Here is an 8336-nt window from a genome sequence, read left to right on the forward strand (position 1 = left end):
AGCCCCATCCTGCCAGGATCCAGGGAGCCGCATCTCCCGAGGGCTTCCTGAGGCGCTGTGATCCTACTACACACCTAGGTTCGTCCAAAACGGCCAATACTTCACAAGAGGTACACGTTGGCATGTGTGGTTGCTTAATCTAGGTCCTCGTGGATCAAAACGGAGAGTCTTAAAGATACTAGTTTTCCATTTTCCACCCCAAATGCAAGAAGCAAAGGGAAATGAACCTGGTAGGACAACGTGCCCTGGGATGAGCTGGATCCTTCTGCTGAAGAACCCAAGGCGCAGGCCCGTTGCAGCACCCCCCCCCCCAACCGCAGACGGAGGGCCTTGTCTTCCAGCGCCTCAGTGCGCCCCCGCAGGCCCTATGGCTCCAAGGGCAGGCGCCCACACCGGACCGCCGGAAGAGGTTTGCGGTTTCTGCGGAACGGAGCAGACCTCAGCCAACAGCACGGCTGCCACTTCCCCGTTTCCTCTGTCTTCCACGGGACTCAAGGTTCGACGTGGACAGAACACAGCCCCCAGTGGTCCAGTTCTCAAAACGAAGGCTCTTGTCGCCAACACAACAGGCCCGCAGAGCAGAGGCTAGAAACAGGAGTGGGGACGGGCGGTGAGGGAGGCACGGCCAGAGCCACAGGTCAAGGCAGGGAGGGACGAGAGGTGCCTGCTGTCGGAGCAGCCACTGGGACCTGCCCCGGGACAGAAGCGGTGCCACCCGCCTCGCTGGTGAGTGGTCCCTGCTGAACCAAGGCCAGCTCGGCCCCACCTGGGGCAGCCCGGGGTCCAAGCCCAGACCCCAAGCGCAAGAAGGCCGGGGCTGCGTCGGACGCCAGCTATTTCTCACAGAAGTAGGCCCCCAGGTGATTGGCAGGCTGCGGGGCCTTCCTGCAGGCCGGGGCTGGTGGCAGATGTCACGGCGCTGCACTGAGGACGGAATTAGTTCCTATACGGGCCACCCTGAGAACACCTGGCACGCAGTCAGAGCTCTGCAAGCGTTTGGAAGCGCGGCCCCTCGTCTCTGACCGAGTGCCCTCGTGGAGGCCCAGGAGCCCTTCCAGAAGCAGCCTGGCCTCCTGCCGAGACTCTCTGCTCTGGCCTTCGGGAAGCCAGGAGACTGTACCATGGAAGTGCCCTCCCCAGCCCAGGCAGAGACAGTGGGAGCAATGCCCGGCTCTGTCCCCGCCAGCCCGAGGCCCGGCCCATTTCTGAGAATGGTGGCTGTGCACGGAACCGGCCGGCCACAGCCAGGAGCCTGCCACCCTGCAGACCCAGGGGCAAGGAGGCCGCACACCGACACCGCGGGTCCTGGCCGGCACCTCTCCGCGGGGCGGACGGGAGGGACCCTTTTTGCAAAGTGCATGCAATGGCTCTACTCTGCAGAGATGTCCTGGGTCCATTCAGGGTGAGGACACGCAGATGTCGCTCACACCCACCCGATTCCTGACCCTAACGTCCCTGGAGGAGTCCAGCCCCGAGTCCCGTCTGCAAAGAGAAGACCAAGTCATTTGGCAGGGGCCCAGCTTAGGAGGCGGCTTTGTAATACGAGCAGCGTGTCCGCTAACAACCAGAGCGAGACCATTAAGTTCATTACACCTGTCACCGTGCCAGCTGACGACCCAGACTGCCGGAGATGAAAGCACACTGTGCCCAAGGAGTGCCACCCAGCCCCCTCCCGGCGCAGCACGCACACACTTATCTCAAACAATTTGTTCTCCGTGCCTGCACCTGCGCACGAAGAACGCAACCGTAAACAGCTTGGAACTTGGCTTTGAGAAAACTCAGGCTGGGGCAGCTGAGAGCCAAGTTCTGCTTTGTCCGCAGCAGGTCAGGGGCGGAAGACTAGGTGCCGTGCCCCCCGGCGCACAGCGAGGACTGTGGGGGGGCCCGGGGGAGGAGGCCCGGCAGAGGAAGGCCGCAGCTGCTCCGTGCATTCTGCTGCCCTGCAGCGCTGCCAAAAATAAAAGCAAGAGACACACCCTTCTCATTTCCGAACTAAGGCACAGAACCGCAGGCGATAGGCGGAGGCCTCCTCCCAGCTGCAGGGCCGGCAGCTCCCGGGGCGCAGCGCCTGGACGCCGGCTGCAGAGTGCGCTTGCGGAGCGAGCGTGTTGCAGACAGCGGTAATTTATTTATCCCTGTCATGTAACATTAGCAATCTGTCTGGAGCTTGGCAAGCACCGACTTGCACTGTCATATAAACTGTCTGACAAACTTAAAGTTTCGTAAACGGTTCTCTTCCAGCAGACAATAAAGCATCATAAAAAAAAAAAAGAGTTGTCATCTCTTTTTCTGTTCCTTTTCCCTCTTCCTCTTCTATAAAAGGGTTGCGGGGGGAGGGTAAGAGGGCAGAGAAAAAGAAAGAAAGAAAAGCAGCAACAGAGGAACCTATGCAAACAGAAATGATCCCTTGGCAGGATTCTTAACCTTGAAAGGTTCTCAACATTTTTCCAGTGCCAAGTAAATGAGTTAAATAAGCGGATGGGGAAGGGGTGGTGTGGTGGGGGTCAGTCGTGAGAGGGTACAGAGCAAAACCCGCAAAACAAAAGTACAGTCATTAAAAATTAATAAAGGGTGTGGACATCAGCTCCCCACCCCCTTCTGCTCATGGGGATTTGAGCCAGACATTCTGCATCCTCATTAAGTGGTGTCTGGCAGGCTGCCGGAGTTTTAGTGGGTTCTGGGAATGCCAATATATTAACCAGAGGACTTTTTGCATACCCTTTAGAGTTTTTATTCTAGAAAAGTCAACCATTTGGCACAGCATAGCCTTATTTTTGTTCGGGAAAGCTCTCAGCTGCCAATCAAGAGAGAAATCATAGCTGTGTTCTTCGTGATTTCCAAGACCTATCTGGAAAACAAGCCTGGTGGAAAGAAAAGTCCTCGCAAAAACAGTTTAAAAGGCCAAAGTTGCCATTTTCAGTGGAAATTCAAAGAAAAACAATCCGTACTTAAATCACATGGATAGGAGACAACACAAACACTACTTTCAACTCCTTCTATGATAGAGGAAAAAACAAGAGAAACTGGGAATGCGAATGCAATATTTCTGTAGCGATTAATAGTACAGGTGCTCGGGGTGGTTTGCTTTTGTTGCCTAATGGTGAAACAAGTAACGCGCAAAACTGCTCTAAAAAGGCGGCGGAAAAAATAAATAAATAAATAAAATAAAAATAAAAAAGCGGCGAGTGTCGTGGCCTAAATTCTCAAATAGTAGGCAGAAACTTTACGTTCCTATCTTAAAAGATTCACGTTCCACGCGCGCCCATAATATAGGTCAAGATGTAATTCTAGACTGACTAATCCCATGCAGGCAGAAAGTCACTTTGACACCAGAAAATAATGGCTTCCAGAGTGTTTTCCGAGACAGGAAGAGAGAGAGGAGGGAGGGAGGGAGGAAGGACAGACAAACTGATGGACAGACAGGACAGGAGGACTAGAGGGAGGAAGGGAGGAGGAGGGAGAAGGGAGAAAAGGGCAAGCTGGGGCTACATGGCAATCTTGCTACTGTTTACAGTTAATAGTAACGTGTCTACATCAAGCGTGTTTAACATTTCTAAAAACTTTCCAGGTTAATAGGGAAATAGGGAATAATCTCTTTGTAGCTGTTGCTCCTTGAGTTTTCGTCCTTTTCTCCTAACCCTACAGACACATCGTGGAAACCCCCTAAGCCTAGATGACTAAACATGAAGAGAAACAGGGCAGGAACCACCAGAAATATGTGACTGGTAAGTGTCACAACAGCACGTGTCCCCGCCCCAGCCCTGAGAGCGTCTGGGCTTCCACAGGACGCGCAGAGCAATCCCGTCCAGCCTAGACCGCGGCTGGGGGGCCGGGCGGCCGATGGCTGGGTGAGAGCAAAGGGATCCAGACCGGGCTTACGGGTCCGCACTGGACATCGGGACAGAAACTACCGTCGTGGAGCAAGTCCTTCTCACCGCTGCACCCCCTTGTCCCGCTGGGGTCGCCCCTCCTGCCGCCCAGATGAACAGAGAGCGTCCCAGGAGCAGCAAGGCTTCCCTGCCTCGCCGTTCAGTCAACCAAGACTGCAGCACAGTCCCAAACTGTAAACACCTCTGCAGACGGGTCCTCGCTCTCAGCGCCAGGCAAGAAAGCTATTCTTAGAACACGGTCAGCACTTAGGGGGAAATAGTTGTCTATATACGTGTATACCATGGTGGGGGCGGGGGGCAAGAGGAGGCTTTGATTCTCAAATTATGTGCCAACAAATTGGCACAAAATCCCTTAATAAGCAGGTGGCACCGGCTGGATTCCTCTGCAGGACTGTGGTCATGCAAACCGAGCCCCCAAGAGGGTTCGAGAGGCAGCCCTAAAACCCTGTGGGAAAAGTCTTCTCCATAGTAAATAGAAACCTACATGAACTAGAACCATGGCCAATGACTGCAAACCCTTCCAAGGGCAAGAGAAGAACTTAAAAGGGTCTTTTAAAGAACTTAAAAGGGTCTTTTAAAACAAGGGAGGAAGGTAGCTACAACTCCATTACAGCAAACCCTTTCTGGCATTGGCGGTCTTGGCCCTAATTCCTAACAGTGTGTTCAATGCCGATAGCAAAGAGACTCTCTTAAGAGAACTAAGCTTTCAAACATCATGAGGGATTTACCCGAGTTTTAAAAGGCACCGCTTTGCAAGGGCAACCACCCGGCATTCAAGGGGTGGTAGGAAACCAAATACTACAATTCAGTAAATGTGCACGGGATGGGACACACTCAGATCTACTCACTCGTCTGTGTAATGAGTGAAGTTTGACCTTATGATCCTCTCCTGAACGCAAAGAATATGTTGCAAAAGGACTGTGCAGAGTATGAAGACATATATGAAAGACAGTAAAGTCTACATAAATATTACAAAGGACGGGGATCCCCGGGGGGCTCAGTGGTTTAGTGCCTGCCTTTGGCCCAGGGTGTGATCCTGGAGACCAGGGATTGAGTCCCATGTCAGGCTCCCTGAGTGGAGCCTGCTTCTCCCTCTGCCTGTGTCTCTGCCTCCCTATGTCTATCGTAAATAAATAAATCTTTAAAAAAATATTACAAAGGACTAAATAGCCATACACAACATGCAGAACACAGCTTGACGCAACGACTGCTTCTCAGAGCAGACTCTCGGAACCTTCCCTGTTAACTCACGGCTCCGTCCAGAAGCTCCAGGGGAGACACAAAATCCAAAACTGTCTTTGTTGGCCAAACAAGTGGAAAGGGCCGTTTTTTTTAAAATATTTTATTTATTTATTCATGAGAGACACAGAGATAGAGGCCGAGACAGAGGCAGAGACACAGGCAGAGGGAGAAGCAGTCTCCATACAGGGAGCCCGACGTGGGACTCGATCCTGGGACTTCAGGATCATGTCCTGAGCCAAAGGCAGGTGCTCAACTGCTGAGCCCCCCCGGCATCCCAAGGAAAGGACCTTTTTAAAGAAAAGTTTCCTAGTCCCAGCCATGAAGGAAGGCGCCAAGCCGGGTGCCAGCCCCGGGGGCCCAGAAGGCCACGACCTCCCCCCAGCCCTGCAGGCACCTGCTCCGGCGGCCCTGGGCGTGGGCACCTGCGGCCCCTCCCGGCGCGCAGCTCAGGCCCAGCACATAGTGGGGCGTGGTGAGCGCCACCCGGCACATAGTGGATCGCCCTGAACCTTCAGGTCGGTGACCAGGTAGCGCAGGGACCCCGGGCCGGGCGGGGCGGGCCGCTGACGGCAGAGGAGTCGCAAGGAAAGGGAAGGTGTTCACGGGACGCAGAAAAGGAGCAAATCGAAATTACCCAGTTCTGGCTCATTAAAGGACTCTTTGGGGAAAACATTTAAGGATGGAGCCAGCGGACGCCCCCCCCCCCCCCGCCGCTTCCTGCTTCCTTCCTTCCCCAACAAAGTTTTAGGCCCCGAAGCCGCCTGCAGCCGGGGCCGCGCCCCCACGCCCCGACCCCGACCCCGGACCGCGGGGACCCGCTGCGCTCCCGCCGCCTCCTGCAGCCGCCGCGCCCGGAGCTCGGGCCCCGGACACGGGGTGGGCCCCGCGACCCTGCACCGCCCGCGCCGTGCACAGCCCCGCGCTGTCCGCCCCCACAGCCCTCCCCCCGCGCCGGGTCGTGCACGGCCCCGGACCTACAGTCTGCACGCCGCGGCGCCCGGACCCCCGCAAACCCCTCGGGTCGTGCACGGGCCCCGGCCCCCCGACCTGCCCCCCGCACGCCCGCAGCGCCCCGGGCCCCCGCAGCGCCCCCAGCCGAGCACGGCCCCCCCACCTGCCCCCCGCGCTCCCCCGGCACCCCCCCCCCGGCGCTGACCTGCTCTCCCCGGGCCGGGTCCTCGCAGCCCCCGCGGCGGGCAGGGCGGTGCGGTCCCCCGGCCCCGAGCGCAGCCGCCGCAGGACGCCCCGGGACGCCGCCGGCCGCGGGGGAGGCGCGGGGCTGAGCGGCTCGTCGGCCCGAGGACCCCCAGCCCGTGCCCGCGGCCGAGACCGCCCCGGCCGCCCCTGCGCTCACCTGCGGCCCCGGCGGAGGGGGAGAGAGGGGGAGGGGGGAGGGAGGGGGGAGGGGAGGCGGGGGGGAGGGAGGAGGGAGGGGAGGCGGGGGGCGGGCCCTTTAAGAGGCGGCCTGACCCCGGCTCCCCGCCCCCGCGCCCGCCCCCGCCGGGGCCCTCCCTGCGCGGGATCCCCGGGCGCCCCGCAGCCTCTGGGCGGGAGGACGGAGGGGGGAGAGGGGAAGGGAGGGGGGAGCCGCCTGCCCCGGGGTCCTGCCTCCAGGACGGCGTCCGCCTCCCGCCCCGGCCCCCTGCGCGGCGGAGACCCGGCCCCGACCCGGACCCGGAGGGACCCCCGCCCCGACCCCCCAGGACCCCAACCCCGACCCCCGCCCGGACCCCGACCCTAACCCGGCTCCGGCCCCGGCTCCGACCCCGACCCCGACCCCGACCCCCTCCGCGGCGGAGACCCGGCGGGCGGCCAGGCTGCGTGGGGCGACCCCGACCCCGGCCCTGACCGAGGCCCGACCCCGCCCCCGACCCCGCCCCCAACCCCGGCCCCGCCCCCCGCAGGACCCCGACCCCAACCCCGGCTCCGACCCCGCAGTCAGGGCGCAGGCGCAGCGGGACCCCCGACCCACAGGGAGGCGCACGGCCTGGCGCAGGGGGCGCAGCGCGGGGCCGCGGGGTTAGGGACCCTCCGCCTGCGGGGGGGATGGGCGCGCACCTGGGCTGGGACCCGACGACCCGACGACCCTCCCTCCTCGGGGCCCGCGTCCCGCTGCGCGGAAGGGGCTCGGCCTCCCGGGGCGCACCCAGGGGCCCGGGGCTGCTTCACCCAATTTTATTACAGTCCCCGAAATTAGAACATTCCGCTCTGCCCAAGCTGACCCCCCCGCCCCCCCCCCGCAAGCTCCCGGGATACTAACCTGGGGCTTCAGGCAGGACCTGGGAGACGCACAGCTAATCGCATTAATTTTCAACTTCGCGTCGTGTCAGAGAAGAGAATCGCTTGAAATCTATGAATGATGTGTCAGTGACATTTCAGGGAGCGAGATGGAGGCTTATGGCAGCTTCCCCTAAAGAGCTGGGGCCGCCCCATCCCGGTGACGGCTCCGGAGCACGACCAGCCCTCGCTGATGCCACAGCGGCCCACCGGGTGGACCCCATGCACAGGAGCTGCAGCCGCCGCGATCCCGTTCTGCAGAGGACAGGGTGGAGGCCATAAAGATTCAGTCGCTCGTCCCCACACCGCAGACATGGGGCTTAAATTCCTGGCTAGTGTAAAGCGTACGCGTGCTGCCACCTACCTACAGCAGCTTCCACTCCCAGGTCAGTAAGGCTGGGCCCCAGCGAGGGGGCACCTCCAGGGAGGCCCAGGTCCCAGGCCCGCAGGTGACCTTTAGCCCGAGGACACCTTTAAACCTGCTGCTACGGTAAACTTTTATTAAATGAGTAGTGAGCTAAGTGTTGAATACGGGTTATCAGAACCTGACAAACCCGGACTTACTAGTTTAGATTTCATGGACATGAATGCACACCACACTAACGGCAGCTCCCATGCTATGGGGTTGGAGAAACTGTGATCTTGCCCTCTTCGGGTAGAAAGAAATAGGACTTTTTCCTTTTCTAAAAAAAAAAAGTTGTATGTATTTATTCATCAGAAACACAGGCAGAGGGAGAAGCAGGCTCCCTGCGGGGAGCCCCATTGTGAGACTCGATCCCGGGACCCTGGGGTCACGCCCTGGACCGAAGGCAGACCCTCAACCACTGAGCCACCTGGGCATCCTTGACTTTTTCTTTCTAATTGACAAACTATCCATGGACAATGAAGAAGAAAATGTTTTTTTCTAATACCACAAAACAATTTATT

At 59.0% G+C, this 8336-nt stretch overlaps 1 protein-coding gene across 8 annotated transcripts in view; it reads right to left on the reverse strand.

Annotated features, from left to right (window-relative positions):
- LDLRAD4 (low density lipoprotein receptor class A domain containing 4) overlaps positions 1–7755 on the reverse strand; it is a 382754-nt gene extending 374999 nt beyond the window's left edge. For 3 of the 8 annotated variants that reach the window (XM_077893070.1, XM_077893092.1, XM_077893081.1), the window contains exon 1: positions 7393–7755. The gene's annotated coding sequence lies outside the window, so the exon portion shown is untranslated. Of the gene's footprint in view, positions 1–3935; positions 4056–6288; positions 6392–7190; positions 7327–7392 lie in introns of those variants that run through there. The other 5 variants (XM_077893110.1, XM_077893153.1, XM_077893184.1 and 2 more) reach the window with 4 other exon arrangements.
- Positions 7756–8336: the final 581 nt, after the last annotated feature.

Source organism: Canis aureus, chromosome 1, assembly GCF_053574225.1.
Source record: "Canis aureus isolate CA01 chromosome 1, VMU_Caureus_v.1.0, whole genome shotgun sequence".
Classification (NCBI taxonomy): domain Eukaryota; kingdom Metazoa; phylum Chordata; class Mammalia; order Carnivora; family Canidae; genus Canis; species Canis aureus.